Source organism: Garra rufa, chromosome 14, assembly GCF_049309525.1.
Source record: "Garra rufa chromosome 14, GarRuf1.0, whole genome shotgun sequence".
Lineage (NCBI taxonomy): Eukaryota > Metazoa > Chordata > Actinopteri > Cypriniformes > Cyprinidae > Garra > Garra rufa.
Genome location: NC_133374.1, coordinates 41,204,417 through 41,223,856, shown reverse-complemented (window position 1 = coordinate 41,223,856; position 19,440 = coordinate 41,204,417). Strand labels below are relative to the sequence as shown.

Sequence of the window (19,440 nt, the reverse complement as noted above, 5' to 3'; positions counted from 1 at the left end):
ATAAATGCATAAGTCTATATCGTTCTGTAGGTTCATTATTAAAAATGAAAATGGGAACAAAAATAAAAGCAATTAAATTTATTATTATAATTAAAACATAGTTATGACAATAATAGATTATGACTGAATTTTTACAACCCTAAAAAAAAGTCTAACACAACCTCTGATTATGACATACAGTATGATTTTCAATTTAAACAGCAACAATATTTTTTTTGCTGCATAACTTACATTACACTAGTCAGCACCTAACTCAACCCCTACCCATAAACCTATGGGACTTTGACAATATAAAACAAAGGATATAACAAATATTTACAACTACAGTCACAGTTTCTTTAAATATCTCAAATGTTCCAAGTCTTCTGAGGCCAAATGATTGATTTATTTGAGCAGACCCAATCATAATCATAATTTCTAGCCGTAATGTTCAAATCACAAACACATTCAGAAACTGACTGTGAAATGTAATTTGCTCTCCTGGGTCTTATGACTGATTGTGTCATGCTAATGTTCAGATTTATGTTTTGTATAAGATATGACTGCATTAATGGAGTGGGGTTATTTTCAGCAAATAAAATTTTACATTTCACTCTACACATAAAATTATGTATGGCTTCAGAACAGTTAGAATACAACATGAGTTGTTTGTAATACTTTCATACGGTTTTCTGGTCAATAAATACATCTGACTATACTTTTATCTGGGGGTTATGTATTTAATATTGTTGAGAAGTGGTTAGGTTTAGAGTAGGGTTGGGGTTTGGTGCTCCAAAATATCTATAAAATATTTGATAACACTTTATTTTAAGGTGTCCTTGTCACACGTTACATGTACTTACTATTATAAAAACAATTAATTATGCATAATTGCATGCAAGTAACCCTAAGCCAAACCATATAGTAAGAACATGTAGTTAATTAATATTACTCAGTATTTTAATGTATAATTACACTGTAAAGTACAGCTTAAAATAAAGTGTAACCAAATACTTTTACTTATGCTTATCCTTATGCTTATACTTTTAAAAATGTCTGTGTCTGTATTTGATGCATAAAGCAAACAAGCAATAGAGAACACGGGGTGTTGAAAAATGTACCCAGTGTGTTAAAAAGTAATGCCAAGGGGTCCAGACAGAACATCCATATGTGACGAGCTGGGAATAAAAATGTGTTGAAGAGTCAGGGTGCACAGGTTTTTATTGGTCAACTAGAAAACAAAACCCTGTTTGCAAATTCCCTGTGTGGTATTCTGTGTTCTACTCAAAGTTAGACATACCTCTGACCTCTCACTATTGCATTCTTAAAAGCTTCCTGTTTGTTTGTCAGTAAGTGAAAAAGGACAAAAAAAGATGTGATTACATTAGCGCAAAAAAGGTCCATTAATAATGCAGCAACGCACAGAGTACTGCTCACACAGAGGTCACTTTCAAAGCTGTTGGTCAACATGGCAAATTTGTGTAACCAACTTGAACCTGATGTAAAATCTGTGTGGAGGAATGTTCCACCCTCAAGCAAAATTCCAGATCATGCCTATTGAAATGACTGGGTTTTGAACATCAAATTTTGCCAAGCAAAGGTAAATGCGACTGTGTGTTTAATCTGAATTTGCCAACAAATCCATGTTGTTTGAATACAATTCACAACATAATTGTGATCTGAACACGTATATAGAAATGTTTCATGCTGCTCATAGATAGTCCGGTCCTGGTTTTACCTGCTTTTTTAGCTGTCAGATTGGGAGTCAACCAGCATAGGCTGGTTAGTCAAAAATCTGGCTGTGTGAGACTGGCCATGCAGAAATACCTCTGCAAACCTAATTTCTGACAGCTGGCCTTTTACCTGACTCACTGCATGCTTTCAAAGCAGTTTGCTTACTAATCAAGAGCAGGGGAATAAAGCAAATGAAACTTTTTTTTGCAAAAGCAGCGCACTCTAATATTACGAGCCCTCGGAGGAAAAGCGCTCCTTTGGAAAATAGAGAGCTGAGAACCACTTTTCCAATTAAAGGCCATGAATGAAATCTGCGGCAGCGCTCATTTGAAAGGCTTGATCTATGAGAGCTGTCTGTAGCCAGGGGCAGACGCCGTGACTCAGTACGGTCCAGCAGCTCGCTCTAGAAGTCTGAAATCAAACCTCGCCAACTGTGTCCTCTTCCTCTGTCACATATTATAATGTTTATGAATACAATAAATAAAGAGGCTAAGAAGTAGCCTGTGGGCAGGTGAAACAATTGTCGCTGAAATATAATTTATATGTCCCATATTGCCACACTAAATGTTTCATTAAGCTTCATATGCTAAATTTTTCATAGAAATTTGATTTAAGGCTCATGGCTTTCATTTTTAGGATAGCTTGTCTCCCCTCCTGGTAATAATCACACTTTCCAAAAATATGATGAGTGTGCCTTTCTTTAAAGAGGTCGTGAACTGCATTTATTAAAATTATTTTATAATGTTCCCTGAGGTCCACTTATAATGTTGGTAAGATTTTTTATATCAAAATCAGTCATAATTTAGAATTATATGGCCATTTTAAAGGGGTCATATGATGCGGTTTCTTGTTTTCTGTTGTCTTTGGAGTGTTACAAGCTGTTTGTGCATAGATCTGTAAAGTTGCAAAGCTTAAAGTCTCAAAACCAATGAGATATTTATTATAAAAGTTAAGATCAGCCACGCCTTACTAAAACGGCTCGCTCAAACACGCCCCCACTGGTCCACATCACGGGGCGAGTAGATTAGCATAACACTGCCCATATGTATATGGAAAGAAAGAAGGCGTAACTTTAACCGGCTGTAGTAGTGTTGCAGCCGCCATGTTGTGAAGACGCAGTGCGTTTCATTGTGAAAGAACTTTGTTTGGCCTTCCAAATGAGGGCACAGCTTAAAAAAATCAGTGGTTAAGTTATATTTACAACATTGTTCCAGAAGAGTATAACGCAAATATTCGAGTGGGTGCGCATTTCACGGAGGACTCCTGTTATCTGAACCTGGGAGAGCAGCTTACAATGCCAGCTGTACACAAAGGATTAAGGCTATAAAGTGGGGCAAGGACAGTCTGCGCTTCTGACTGACGGCCTGTAAGTATGTTTTTAAATTTAAAGAATTTGCTACTGACTATTCAAACGCAAGTTTTGAGCAGTGTAGAGTAGTGCTTGTTGTTTCTCATTCTACGATCACAAATGCAGACATGGTGTTATGTTTACGCGGTGCAACACATAAGAAGACCGTATTATAATATTATAATAAGTCATTATAATCAGTAGTTATGTCCACACTGGATGCAACAAATGCCTCATTCATAATAGGTTTTATTGTTTCTGTCTCGTCGCGAGGAGAAACGGCATCACAACAAATAAACGAAATAATGTTCTTTTAAGCAATATTCATATGACCCCTTTAAACCATCTCTGCTATGATTGTTGTTTTTGTTTTTGTTTTGTTTTTTGTTTATGCAGCATTGTAGCCAGTGTTGAACACAAGAATGTAACCACCAGAGCTTTGTTCAATTTCATACCAACAAAGTGTAGATTCATTATTCAGTGAGATTTTTGCGAGAGAGAACTCATGGTGAACTGACATGATTGACAACTCTTTGATTGCTTTCTGTATATAACTTAATCACATTTTGAATATATATATATATATATTTATTTATTTTTTTATTTTTTTTCTCCATGGCCCAAATAAATAAATAGGGAAAAGAAAATCAGCGATTGCATTGACTTAAGTACCTGCCTAGCAACTATCCAGAACACTCTGTGGACGTGATGCTTAAATGGGCAAAAAACACTTACAATTTCTTCACAAAATGTGAAAAGGGTCTTTTCCATCTGGGCTCCTATGTCATTACCAGTGTTGGGAAAAGTTACTTTTAAAAGTAATGCATTACAATATTGAGTTACTCCTTAAAAAAGTAACCAATTACGTTACTTAGTTACTTTTTATGAAAAGTAATGCGTTACGTTGCTTTTGCGTAACTTTTTAAATCTGGGCAGGGCTTGTTTGTTTGTGTTTAATATAAATGTTCTATTTTTGGCAAATGTAAAAGCCTTTTTACACCAAAAGCCTCAGGCTTAGAGAAAAGTAAATTCATGTCTGTACAGAAGACCACAGAAGAAAAAATGTCAACTCTTCAGCAAATAAAAAAAAGGAAAACAAATTTTTGATTATCTTGAGTAATATTTGCTTATTAGTATGGATGAATGTAATCATCGAAGCTCGGCAGCAAAGACATTGGTTAATAAAATGGGATTAAATACATAAAGGATATTTGCATTATTTAACATATTTAATTATTGCAGGTTTGCATTGAATTTCACTGTTTTTATTTATTTTGAGGAACACTGTATCTGTTTTTTTAGTGAGTGAGATGAATTAATGCATGTTCACATTTATTCTAGAACTAAAGTAGCATCTTACAATTTCTCTCAACATGGGGACAGGAGAGCTTTTAATCAATAAATGCGAGGAAAAAGTAACTGTCATTACTTATTTGAAAAATTATCAGATATTTTCTTGTCAATTAAAAAGTAATGCTTTACTAGTTACTTGGAAACTGGTCATTACAGGATGTTGGCAACAATCACATTTATTGTAATTAATTTTTTCATGTTAAATAATAACACACAGTCATATTAATTCTTCATAGCGGCATTAAAAAGCCCAATTAATGGGGAATTGTAAGTACTTTGTGATTAACTCTGAGAATTAATAAAGTCACTGTCACATTAAAGCTAGCCTGACCCCATTAGACTCTTCCTAACAGAGGAGCATTAGTCCTGAGCCACACTGAGCTATTGAGATAAATGAACCTCAAAGAGCAGAGACGAGACGACCGCTCTGTGTTCAGCTAAAATATGCTGAATGTCATTTCGCCTGTGCACCATTGCATTTCTGCTCTTGCTGATGAGATGCAGAGATCTGTTACTCTACTGTACTAGCTACTGTTTCATTTGAAAAAAATAAATAAAAAAATAAATACAGCTTGTAAATTTGAGAATTATTCCCTAATTTAGATAATGGCCAAGATAAGGTACTATGGCAGTATAATAGTGCTGTGACCAAATCAAATGGTAACACCATGCAATTTTTGTATTATATTTATTTTAAGGGCGATCTAGTTTAATGGTTTAATAAGTTCTATAATAGTTAAAATAAAATTTTATTCAGACTGTGATGTGCAAAAAAGTACATCTTTGCTTTATTTAGTTTATAGCATGAATTATTCATTATGTTCATCTGCATAGCTTCTGTCTGTAAGTGAATAGGCCTATACAGACTCACTGTCTGTGTATGCTTTTTTATTTTGAGTCATTCTGTTGTGTATTTCTTTGCGTGTTTTGGTTCATTATCTGTCTGAGGCACAAGAACATTAGTCTATTTTTATACAGTACATCTATATCTGCATGAAAGTAGTGTTCTTTAGTGAATCTGCTGTTGCAAAGTTTAATCCTAGAGGCTGAAAACACTTTTTTTTTTTTTTTTTACTCAATACTGTTATCTGATGATATCCGTTTGAGAGGGCTTAGTGCTTGGTTAAGTGATGAGCTTTGTGTAGGATTACCCAAAACAGATTACACTCTGAACACCGAAATACCTGTGTGGGCATGTGCCTCATGTGATTCAGAAAAAAGTCAAGTGTAGGTTTGGACTATACAAAGTAAGACTTATCATAGCTCAATTTTAGTATGTTATTATTATGGTCACACTTTAGTTTGGGGAACAGTTCACACTATTAACTAATTATGACTTTTACGTCAAACTCTCAATTTGCTGCTTATTAATATTTGTAAAGTAGTTGTTGAAAGAGTTCACTTTCAGAACAAAAATTTACAGTTAATTTACTCACCCCCTTGTCATCCAAGATGGTTATGTCTTTCTTTCTTCAGTCATAAACAAATTATGTTTGTTTGTTTTTTCTGTCCATATAGTTGTCACAGTCAGGCTGGTTGAGGAGTGGAGATGGAGGAGGAGAACCGGAGTAGATGAATATAAATAAGTTTATGAAACACTGAATAAACAAACAAACAAACAAACAAACAAACAAACAAACAAACCAAAACCAGGAGCATAAACAGAGAACATGTAACGTTATCGACAGACAAAGGGTAGTGAGCAGACACAGACTTAAATACACAAAAGACAGGGCGTGGTTACAAACGAGATAACAGGATGCGAGGGGGAAATACAAATATGGGCATGATCAAACCAAAAGGAACTAAACATTAGGGAGAGACAAGGACTAAACCATTATCAAGGAAACATAGGGGAAAAAAACACTAGGAAAACAGAGCAGAACAGGACAAAACACAAACATAAACCTGACAATAGTGGACTTCAATGGTGCCCCCAAGACTGAACTTCCAAAATGCATTTTAGATGTAGCTTCAAAGGGCTCTAAATGATCCCAGCCAAGGAAGAAGGGTCTTATCTAGTGAAACGGTTATTTTCTAAAAAATAAAATTGACAATTTACATATATTTTACCTCAAAAGCCTGCCTTGTCTAGCTCTATGTCAACTATGTGTGTTCCGGTTAAAGACAGTTAGGGTATGTCAGAAAACTCCCATCTCATTTTCTCCTCTAACCAACTCAGTCCTGTCACACCCCTGGACTTTTTAGTTGGTTTCTCCCATCATTTCCCCCCACAGCTCTGTGTGTTTTGGTTTCTCCCTCATTGTCTGCACCTGTGTGTGTTAATCTGTCGGTTTATTTAATGTGTGTGTTTACCCTCCTGCCTTGTCAGACCTTAACGTTACCTCCCTGTGTTCCTTGTGGATTATTAAAGACTGTTCGTTTCACATCGTTGTTCGTCTGTTCCTGCCTGAATTGTGACAACCTAGTGTTTACAAAGTGAAAGTGCAAAAAAGATCAAACGTTGTTTACCAAAAAAGTTAAAACAGCGATGTAGGATGATTTTGAAGTTGGAGAAAAAAATGAGATGGGAGTTTTTCGACATACTCTAACTGTCTTGAACCTGAATAGTTGACGCAGAGTTAGACAAGATAAGCATTTTTTAAAAAGTACATGAATTGTCTTTTTTTTTTTTAGAAAATAATGATTGTTTTACTACAGAAGATAAGACCCTTCTTCACTGGCTGGGATCGTTTAGAGCCTTTTGAAGCTGCATTTAAACCATATTTTTGAAGTTCAAATTGAGGGCACCATAGAAGTCCACTTTATGGACATAAATTCTGTAATGTTTTTTCTCAAGAAACATAATTTCTTTCTGACTGAAGAAAGAAAGAGATGAACATCTTGGATGACAAGGGGGTGAATAAATTATTTGTACATTTTTGTTCTAGAAGTGAACTCCTTTAACTGAGCTAGTTGCTTATTAGCATCCATTTTACTGGCATTTTGGCTTTTTATTAGTACTTATAAACCACTTAGCCTTATTCTGCATGAACATATTTTAGATCTCTTAATCCGACCCTGTCATGGTCGTGTGTAAGGAAGGCACAACACGAAAGCAAAATGCAATGACAAGTCTTTAATATAATCCACAATAGGTAAATCCAGACATGAAGGGCAGGAAAACACACACATACTGGACATAACCTTAGGATTGGACAACAAACACTGAACTGAAACCAATTATAATAGGTTGATAATGAGACAGACAGGTGATAAGGATTAACTAATAATCACGCATGACAAGGACAGGAACAGGAAGGACCAAATATGGGCACGAGAGAGAAAAACCAACACAAACAGTTAGGGGTGTGCATTGGCACTGCCCTCACGATTCGATTCGATTACGATTCGATTCTACGATGCATTGCGATGCATCAAAATTCTACTGCACACAAGGCAAATTTTTCATCAGTCATACAAGCAGATATTAAACAACAGATTTTATTGGCTGCTATGTGTCTCCTGTATCTTTGACATAAAAGTTATTAAATTAAATAAAATGTCATTAAATAAAATGGTATAGGGTATTGGATATGGCATTTTCAAACCTGAAAAAGAAAACAATCAAAATCACTGCTTTCAGTGCTTTGAATGAGAAATGTTTATTTTCTCTCTGCTTTAGAACCATTTGAAATTAAGTGATGTTTCATTAACAAATTTCAGGAGGAGCTCGCGCAGATAATTAACACGGCCAATTCATCATCAGCAATCACTCCCTATCCGAGATTCACTCGTCCTCCGAGGATTATTCCTCAGATACAGACAAACCTGCAGCTCATCCAGCCTCCATCCAGGTCGCCGCTCAGGCCACCAGCGCTCCGCAGGATCCACTAATCGAGCCCGCGGCTGCATCACGGGGCCGCAGGCCCTCACGCACCGCCGCTGCCCGCACTCCGAGCAGTGTTGTTTTCGTCAACGATGACGAAATCATTTCGTTGACGCCACTTTTCATGACGATAACGAGACGATGACGAGATAAAAATGGCTCGTTGATGACTAAAACATGACGAGACGTGCGTGAGTTTTCGTTGATGAGACGGGTGGTCCGTCAGACGTTTAAAATGCATGACATTTCTGCTTATTGTGCATGCCAATCAAAACCTTAAACGTACCTACTGCTATGGCAAGCCGTTTTAGCATTAAAGACTCTTTGCTATTCTAGTATGGCAAGCCGTTTTAGCATTCCATCCTTGTTTGTCTTATGTTTTAAAACATTCCTTATTGCAATTATTGGTGAAAATAGTCGATCCGGAAGCTCACATTGTGTTGAACTAGATCTGCTATTTTCAGAACTTACAAGTGACACTACCCAACAGCAAAATACTTACCTACCTACATTAATTTGTTAAAAGACTTTTTCCCCTTTTTAGACTAAAACTAGACTAAAACCTTTTTGGCTTTTGGCATCTTCCCCAGCGTACTCTTACGCTTCAGCCTTTTCCTGCGCCCCAGCCAAGGGAAAATGGACCGTAGCCGAGCTCTGCAAGGGCCTCAGGCAGAGCGCGCTCGGGCCGCAGAGCCCCCTACTCCATGTCAGGACGCAGCAGAAGGCCGTCACCGAGCTCGGGCCACGTCCCGGACACCGCAGTCTCCAGCCACGCCCATCCCGCTCGATCCTCGAAGCGGGAGCTCGCTGCTCATGCTGTCAGAGAGCCGGCCATCGCCTCCACAAGCCGCCGCAGCAGCACGAGCTCGCCCCCTCCAGCGGCCGATTCCCGTCCGCAACCCTTGCCTCTCCTTTCTCTCCCTTTCTCATGGCCCGCAGCACCGCTTTCCGCTCATAGCACAAGCTTTTCCCCCGCTCATGCCACAAGCACCGGTGCTCCCCATTCCCCCTCTCTTCCCTTCTGTTTCCTCCGCCCCAGGAGCCGTCCCCAGCGCGAGCATGCCTCTATCCTCGCAGGCTCCGACGCACGCCATTCCCCCTCTCTTTCCCCCTTTTTTCCGTCCCAGGAGACGGCCGCAGCTCAGGTTTACTGCCACTACCGGTCCCGGTAGCCACTTTCCCTCCTCCTCAGGCCCGTCCTCCCTTCTCATTGGCCTCAGCCACACCCCTTCCAGCCCCGCCAAACGCTTTAGTGCAGGAACCTCCCCCAGTTTCCAACTCCATCAGGACCCAGATACTAGCAGGTCTCACACATGGATTCCACCCCGGCGTCCTGAGCCTCCCCTCCCAAACCTCATCTGCCCAAATCTCCACTACGCTCCCACCGAACCCAAAATAGTGGACGGCCTAATCAAAGAAGAAATGGACCCAAATTTCATGATAGGCCCCTTTCTTGTCCCTCCTTTTAGCATCTATCGAGTCAGCCCCATCGGCATCGCCACCAAAAAATTCTCAAGCAAAAAACGCCTCATAATTGATCTTTTTATCTCTGCATAATTCCCCATTCCCTAGCATTAACAGCCTCATTCCGCTCGAAGAGTTTTCTCTTCACTACCACGACATCGACCAAGCTACTACCTTGATTAAAAAGGCAGGTCGCAGCGCTTGGTTGGCCAAAGTCGACATTACTTCTGCTTTCAAAGTTATGCCCATCCACCCAGATTTCTGGCACTTATTTGGCATTCGCAGGAAAAACGAATTCTATTTCGCCGTACGCCTCACATTCGGTTGCAAAAGCAGTCCAAAAATCTTCGACACGCTGTCGGAGGCAATTTGCTGGATCCTCTCCAACAATTACAATTTACCCTATCTGATCCATCTTTTAGACGATTTCTTAATCATCTCACCCCCAGGTTCCGTCCCAGCCGCACACCTCTTGACAACCCAAAGCTTTTCTCAGAGCTCGGGATTCCCCTCGCCCAAGACAAAACCGAGGGTCCTAGCACTTCCATCGAATTTTTTGGGCATCAATTTAGATTCCCAAAAAATTCCTGGCTTCCCTGCCCAAAGAAAAGATTGACAGAACAATTCTAGTAGCTTCCACTTTAACAAACTGTAGCTGTACAAAACGCGAGCTGCTATCCATTCTGGGTCATCTAAATTTTGCGATGCGCATCATCCCACAAGGCCGCCCCTTTATCTCCCATCTCCTCTCCCTCTCCTCCTCCGCCCACGCCCTTGAGGACCGCATTTCCATAACTGATTCTTGCCGCAAGGAGCTCAGCTTATGGATTTCCTTCCTTAAACAGTGGAACGGCTTATCGTTCTTTTACAGCAGTTTGGTTTCTTCCCCAATCGATATCGAATTATATACTGACGCCGCCCCCTCCATCGGCTTCGGAGGTTTCCTCCGGGGCCGCTGGTTCGCTTCTACCTGGCCCCCCGAGTTGGCAAATTTACCCCTCCAGCTATCATCCTCGGCACTATTTGAGCTTTACCCATTAGTGGCCGCAGCTTCCCTATGGGGCAAAGAATGGTCCGCCACCAGCATCGTCGTCCAATACGACAACGCAGCTACCGTGCACTGCATTAACAAAGACCGTTCCCGCTCCCCCGCACTCATGCCTTTGCTCAGATGTTTGATTTGGATTTCAGCTTGTGACCAATTTATCATAACTGCAAAACACATCCCCGGGTCAAAGAATCAAATCGCTGACTCTCTCTCTCTCGTTTTGTTTTTCAGAAAATCAGATCGCTGGCTCCAGAAGCGGACCCGCTCCCAACCCCAGTCCCTCCTTATTCAGAACTGATATTCCCATAACCCTCCCCCTAAGGCCTCTTCTCGAAGCATCCATCGGCTCCATTCTCCAAGCAGTCTCCCCCAGGACTCTCCAATCCTACCTCACTGCATGGAAATGTTTTAAAAAATTTCCACTATACATATAGCCTACCTTTCCCTGATTTTTCCCTGCTCACCATCACCTCCTTTATTTCCCACCTCAATTCCCATAAAAACTTCCAAGCTAGCTCCATCAAAGCATACCTTAGCGGTATTCAGTTTTTTCACAAACTGTTACACGGCTCGCCTTCCCCTCATATAGCTAATTCGCAGACCTCCCTTCTCATCAAAGGCATCCAAAAAACCCAGCCCAACCGCCCAGACCCCAGACAACCTATCACTTTAAATATTTTGACCAAATGCATCTCCTCCCTCCGCAAAGGCTACCATTCTGTCCACACTGCCCGCACACTGGACGCCATGTTCATCCTGGCTTTTTTCGGCTTCCTCAGATGCTCTGAGCTCGCCATTACATCCAGTTTTAACCCAGCCATTCACCCCACCATCTCCGATCTAGCAGTTCTAGACGGTGAAACCATCTCTTACTTCATTAAACAAAGTAAGACAGACCAAATAAAGAAGGGCCATTTCATTTATATTTTTAACCTCCAAACTCCCCTCCAACCATTCCAAACCCTCCTAGCCTTCCTTTGCCACAGGAAATCCCAATCCTCCCTCCCCTCTGACCCCCTCTTTACTGATGATGCCAACCGCCCTGCCACACGCTTCTGGTTCCAAAAGCACCTGAAGTCTGTCTTGCTTCTCTCTGGTATCCCAGCCGATAACTTCTCCAGCCATTCATTTCGCATAGGCGCAGCAACTACAGCCGCCCAAAAAGGTCTCTCCCAGCAGCAGATCCAAGCGCTCGGCCGCTGGTCATCTGAAGCTTTCAAGTGCTACATTCGAGCAGATCGCTCTTTCCTCAGAGAAACGCACCAAACCCTAATAGGCCAGCCCATATCCAACACCAGCCTACCCCCGCCCACTCGATCCCTAGCCCGCCCCAACTTCCCCCCCCCCGCGCCCCATCCCTGCGGGACCCCTCGCCTCCTCTTCATTTTTTCCCACTGCCGCTGCAGCGCCCACTCCCTCCGGAGCCCCCGCTTTTTTCCCAAAGCATAGCAAAGCCCGCCCACGCTAGAACACCCCGTTTTATTCCCCTTACAGAACAGCAACGCCCGCTCTCGCCGCAGCCCCCGCTTATTCTCCCATGCTGCAGCAATGCCCGCTCTTGCTAGAGCGCCCCGCCCATTCCCCCCACGCCACAGCAGCGCCCGCTCACGCTCGAGCGCCCCGCTTATTTTCCCCACGCCGCAGCTATGCTCGCTCTTACTAGAGCGCCCCGCTTATCCCCCCATGCCACAGCAGTGCCCGCCCACGCTCGAGCGCCCTGCTTATTCCTTTTACGCACTGCAATGCCCGCTCTTGCTGCAGCCCCCGCTTATTTTCCCACGCTGCAGCAATGCCCGCTCTTGCTAGAGCGCCCCGCTTATTCCCCCATGCCACAGCAGTGCCCGCTCACGCTCGAGCGCCCCGCTTATTCCTTTTACACACTGCAATGCCTGCTCTTGCTGCAACCCCCGCTTAATCTCCCACGCTGCAACAATGCCCGCTCTTGCTAGAGCGCCCCGCTTATTTCCCCATGCCACAGCAATGCCCGCTCACGCTCGAGCGCCCCGCCTATTCCCTTTACGCACTGCAATGCCTGCTCTCGCTGCAGCCCCCGCTTATTTTCCCACGCCGCAGCAGTGCCCGCTCACGCTCGAGCGCCCCACTTATTTCCCCATGCCGCAACATTGCCCGCTCACGCTCGAGCACCCCGCTTATTTCCCCATGCCACAGCAATGCCCACTCATGCTCGAGCGCCCCGCCTATTCCCTTTACGCACTGCAATGCCCGCTCTCGCTGCAGCCCCCGCTTATTTTTCCCACGCCGCAGCAGTACCCGCTCACGCTCGAGCGCCCCGCTTATTTCCCCATGCCGCAACATTGCCCGCTCACGCTCGAGCACCCCGCTTATTTCCCCATGCCACAGCAATGCCCACTCATGCTCGAGCGCCCCGCCTATTCCCTTTACGCACTGCAATGCCCGCTCTCGCTACAGCCCCTGCTTATTTTCCCACGCCGCAGCAGTGCCCGCTCATGCTCGAGCGCCCCGCTTATTTCCCCATGCCGCAACATTGCCCGCTCACGCTCGAGCGCCCCGCCTATTCCCTTTACGCACTGCAATGCTCGCTCTCGCTACAGCCCCCGCTTATTTTCCTTACTTTTTTTTTATTTATCTTCACCTCCAGCAAAGGGGGGGAGCGCTATTGGGTTCGGGCCAAGGCCGAGCTCGGACCCCTCTCCCTGGGCAGGGGGAGTGCCCCGGGCTCGGGAATGACTACCGAGCTCGGAGCCCTCTCCCGGACAGCATGCCAAACACGCTTAACTTTTACGCTGTTTATTATATGCAAAAGCGAACTAGTGAAATAAATAGAGCAATAAAATAACAGCCAACTTTTTTCAGCAGTGAACATAAATGTTTTGTTTTTTTTACACACAGTAAAATAGCAGCTCTAAGACAGGCCACTTCCTGAAGTCCTGTGCAAATATTAAAATAATAAGTAGCACTATTTTAACAACAACCACCCAGGAATAAAAATATTCAGTGCAACAACACACAGTAACCACTTATTACTGTGAAACTTTTTTCAAGTAGTAAAGTAAAGTACAAACTATTCTCAACAAAACAGCAGCTTAGCAGCTTTAAGACAATGGCAATTATATGCCTTCCATGATCCTACCATCACATCAGCTGCATGTCGACTTTTTGTGTTGTTGTTGTTGTTGTTGTTGTTGAAGCTAACTCAGGATGCCAATGATCAACATGGTTTGTGAAGTTAGTTGTATTGCCAACGTGCTTGATTTTAGTGTGGCAGATTTTACACACCGTGTAAGACTTGTCTAGTTTCCCATTCACTTCATAAAATCCGAAATGTCCGCCTTCCAAGCTTTGGGCACGTTTTTAATAACCCATATATCGCGGTCATCTCCCTCCGCCTCAGCCATCTTGCTCGTTATCGTTGTTATTCCCCCGGAACCGGAAGTATTTGAAACTTCACAACTTTATTTTCCGCCAGAAAATAAACAGTGACATAATCGATTATGGCACTTTGCCACATCGATGGTGAATCATTCATGCTCCGCATCGCGATGCATCGCCGAATCGATTATTGTTGACACCCCTACATACAGTCCAAAGGGTTGTGACAGACCCCATATATCAATAATGAGAATGAACTAAACTAAACACTGCAAAAAAGGGTCATCTTACATAGTATTGTTATGTTGTTTCTAGTCAAAATATCTAAAACTTATTAAATTAGGATGCATTACTAGATAAGCAAAATGACATGCAATATTTAATTCTGTTTTAAGCTAAATTCACTTAATTTAGTTTTTTTCCCCACTATTTGAGATTTTCTGATATTTATAATACTTATTGCAAATAGACACAATTATCTGCAACTCAGTATTGTAGTACATTAAAACAGCATGCAGTAATTACGTACTGAGTGTAAATTAATAGTTTTAATTTCAGTGTATTAAATGGTACTGCCTTATTGGGACAATAAGCCCTCCCTACACCTAACCTTAACCGATACTTTATTTTCTTTTATATAAAAGATACTTTTCAATTATGTCCTTCATTTTTATTGAAAATAAATGCCTTTCCGATATGATATGAGATTTGAAAAGGGAGAAAAGTTCGGCATAAGGGGGATTCGAACCCGGATCATTTGCATCAAAAAGAGACTAATGTGATTTATCATCTGCACCACTGAGCTTACAATTGACAACCATCTTTTGTGGTGTTGACTATTCCAATCACACATTGGTGGGTGGAGTTTGTGTAAATAGCCTCTGCCAACAAGGCAGGCTATTTGCACTTAGTGTAAATAGACACTCCGTAAAAGAATCTGCCAGTGGGCTAAGTAAAATACTCTTAAAACAAGAGTGTTTTACTTACCCCACTTATTTTAAGCAAACTGTACTTAATTTAATTTTTTTCTCATGGAAACAAGACTAAATATCTTATGTAATTTTGCTTATCTAGTAAATGCATCTTAATTTAAGAACTTTTAGAAATTTTGACTAGAAACAAGACAAAAAGTCTAAGTAAGATAAGTCTTTTTTGCAGTGCAATTATTCTGATTATTATTATTATTATTATTATTATTATTATTATTATTATTATTATTATTATTATGAAATTATGCTGCTTGTTGAGCAGAAGTGATATTACTTGACTAAGTGGACAGACTTTTCTGTCTACAATTTTGTGTTTAAAAAAAAGAAAGAAAGAAAAGATATATAAATAACTTAGTAAGTATAGTGTCAAGACTCTGGTTTGTTAGCGATCCGTTTGGTTCTGTTCTCCTTTTGTTTTCGTTTCTATTTCCCTGCTTAGTGGCTGCACACAATTAATTGCCTTCGGCAATAAGCATTGGCTTCTTACTTGTTCTCTGTTCTCTCACTATCAGTCGCACTATATCTGGGCGCACTCTGCACCTCTATAGTGTAAGGGTGTTTTGTGTGTTCTTACCTGCTTCTCTGTCTCTCAGTCTGTAAAAATCTTGTGATTACCTTTTTATCCTGAGCTAATGCCATCTCTCTGCCCAGTTCGCTTGAGATTGCTTCTGCAGACCTTACGGTGGATGATCTGGTTTCTTGGGTCTCTCAACTCTCATACCAGCTATGTCAACTCCAGTTCGATCAGGATTACGGCTGGGTGATGCACTGGTGGGTCATGGCAGTGTATCATGATCTGTCTTTCAGTAGCTCCCACATTGCTTCTCTTCCTCCTTACTGACTGTATGATTGTACCATCAATCTCTGCCCTGGCACTTCTCTGCCTAGCAAGCATCTTTTCTCTTTGTCCGCACCTGAATGGCAGCCATGGAGAAATGTTTGTCTCTGGCACTTTGCCACTCTTTTATCTTTGCCTCTGCCCAGAGCGGGGTTGTTCTTTGTGAAAAACAAGAGCAGCTCTTTGTGACCGTGCATCGATTATTGTGGGGCTGAATTGTGTAACTGTTAAAAACAGGCACTGTTTTGGGGTTCTATAATTTTAGAGGAGGGGATATGCATGGATCCAGCAAGCTGTCACTGACTGGCAAGTACCTGCAATAATTCCTGCACTTTGCCAACTTCTCTTGGCAGTTCATCTGCAATTTCAGCAGTCGGTGGCCCCTCTGATGGTGTTAACTTCTACCAATTCATCCATTGAATCACATGTGTCAAACTCCAGACCTGGAAGGCCACTGTCCTGCCGAGTGTAGCTCAACCAGCTTCAAAATACCTGCCTGGAAGACCTTGATTAACTGGTTCACTTGTGTGTAATTAGGGCTGGAGTTAAACTCTACAGGACAGTGGCCTTCCAGGAACTGACTTTGAGACCCCTGCTTTAAGTGGTCTGCTGCCACTTCAGCTGCTTTCTTGGGTTTAAAAAACAAATTTATCTATTTACACCTATTATGTTTACCTTGGACCCAATTGTCAGAGGTGGGTGTCCATGTGGATCTATCCCAGATATCTCCTCAGGTTTAAAAGTTACATCCCTGTGCCTGTTATTATCACCACTGGCACCTAGAAGCGTGGACCAACTAACGGAACATCAGATCGGCTAAGAGGATGAACGCCAAACATGCTTTGGCTTTGTCATGTCTTAACAGCTGGATTCCAAGAATGGTAAGCCTGGCGTCTTACTATGGTGCACCACTTTTCTCAGCCAGCTTTTTTCCTCACCCTAGCTTTTGGCCTACATGGTGGGGTGTTAGTTGAGGTACTGAGGACTTTGTCATGTGGGCCTTGGATGGAGTTGTGGTACCTTTGGGCTGTCCGGCAGGTATGCTTTTTGGACTTGATTTGCTTTGGATCACTTATCCAAGCTGGCTTGCCATCCAGGAGTGAGAAGGCCATTGGCAGACCGTCAGTGCTTTTGGTGGCCGGCCATGTTGGAGGATATCCATCATGTTGTGGATGCTGTGGCGGGAATCCTGAACTACAATCAGCGTCGCCCTGGCAACACACGACCGGCACCTGGAATCCATCAGCACAGGACCAATCGATCACGGCAAACCTCCCCATATAAGCAGACTGCTCGAGACAGACAAGTGAGAACGATCTCCAATGAAGCTCGATATTTACATGCTCTCTCTATCGCTTACCTCGCAGATTCGCCGTGACGATTGGTTCCCCGCTGCTTGGATCCTCTCACTGGGACGACCGCACTTCCTGCACTCATCCCTCACCGGCCACAATCACGGGAAGCACCACTGAAGAGTAGAGCACCTGCACCGAGCACCCACGACACCGACTGCCTACTCACCCGTATTGTTTTCACCTTTCTGTTCAAATAAACACCCTCCGGGGCTCACTAAAGTCTTTGTTCTGTCGTGCTGTTCCCCGCCCGGCCACAATGCATACTCATTCTCTGCCTCTAATTTACCACCTGTTGGTCTGCTACACCCTCTCCCTGTTCTGTCCTGACCTTGGACACTTATTTCAATGGATTTTGTAACCAGTTTCCCTCCATCCAGTGTCAGAATTGTGGTCTTACCAATGGTGGACTGCTTCCCAAAGGCAGTTGACTTCGATCTTCTTCCCAAATTCCCATCTTCTATAGACACATCTGGAGTGATTCTGGATTTTATGTCTACATTTTTTGTTTGTTTGTTTGTTTGTTTGTTTGTTTGTTTGTTTGTTTGTTTGTTTGTTTGTTTGTTTGTTTTTTTGTAAAATATATTTAAAATTGATGTGTTTTTTTTTTTTTTTTTTTTTTTTGAGTATTTAAAAACATGTTTTGTCCTTTGTGTATTTAATTCCAAGAAAATACATTCAAGGGTCACATTTAAAGAAAAAAAAAACTTTATTTGTTATTCATAAAGTATGGACATATATCACATATATCAAAATAAATATAAAATTAAGCCTACATTTAGGCTACTCTAAGACTGGAAATGTATTTTCTTGCCCTGAAAATACAGTTTTAAATATATATACTGTATATATTTTATATGAAGCTTAAAATTAAGAATTTTCTATTTCAAAAATATATTCAATTTACATTTAGCATATTTTAAAAAATGCATTTTTTTTTTTTTGGCATATTTGACCTATATACCCAAAAACTCAATTGTAAAATAATCATTTCAATACAAAGACATTATTTTCACATGGATGACTAGGTTTTTCTATCCAATTTAACTTGTTCTTTGTTTTTGTTGCATTTCTCAGCAAACCAGAGTGCCTTTCGATTTTTTTTGATTACCTTTGATTTTTGACGCTGATGAAGCACCAGGTCATAGTTAACCAGCAAACCTAACATCACATTCTGTCATCATCCTTGTCCTTCTGGTATGTTCTGTTTCCAAGAGAAGGGAGGACGTTCAATTTCAGAGCACAGTTTGTCCTTGGTCCTGATAGCACACTGGGTCAATAAAGCCATTGCTAAAGCACTCCCTTCAGCCTCAGCTGACTAGAGCTAATGCTCTAACTAATGCCAGACTCAGCAATACACTGACTGGCATGCAGTCATAATGAATAGAGGAAGCACGGCCATTGAGACTGTTTCACAGACAGTCTGCCTTGTCACACTAGCATACTTAATACTGCATACTGTGCCTGCAATCTGTAAAAACATCTTACAGCAGTGGTTCCCAACCTTTTTTACTTCGGGGCCCCCTCCTTCTCTGGTCAATTTTGCAAGGCCCTCCTATGCCTGACATGTCCTCTTATACTGTACTTCTGTAAAAAGTATTATTTTTAGACCCATTTTTTATCAACCAAAACATTTGTTTTGCCTTATTATTCTTCATTAGCGGACTTATGCGTGCCTAATGTAAGACTCTTATATACACAAGTGTTATACATAGGCATGCTCAAGTTCGTTATTATTACTCAAATCGTCTATACCCTTACATTACCTTGACGGTTTGCTTCATGCATGTAGCCGAGATGTAGTATGTGTGCAGCGCTTGGAAGTTTTGAGCCGCCATTCAGTCTGTATTTAACAGTGCGTCGAGTGCGAAGCAATCAATCACAGAACACGAGAGAGGCCGTGCTTTGATCGTTTTTATTTAGCTATAATGTAATGAAATGAAACAATTATAAGATAATATTTAAATTAATTTTAAGATATCTCGCGGCCTGGAGGATCACTGTGGCCCCCTGGTGGGCTACGGCCCACAGGTTTGGAACCACTGTCTTACAGCATTCTGCATTTCAAACAGTATGCAATATTGTTACATGATAGTAGTATCTGTATGTTTATACAGCAAGTTGTGTCTAGTTATTATCTAAGAAACTGAATCAA

The 19,440-nt window shown here is 41.7% G+C and overlaps 1 pseudogene; it reads left to right on the top strand.

The window, feature by feature from the left end:
- Positions 1-8,879: 8,879 nt before the first annotated feature.
- On the top strand, positions 8,880-12,204 carry LOC141284445 (uncharacterized; annotated as a pseudogene).
- Positions 12,205-19,440: the final 7,236 nt, after the last annotated feature.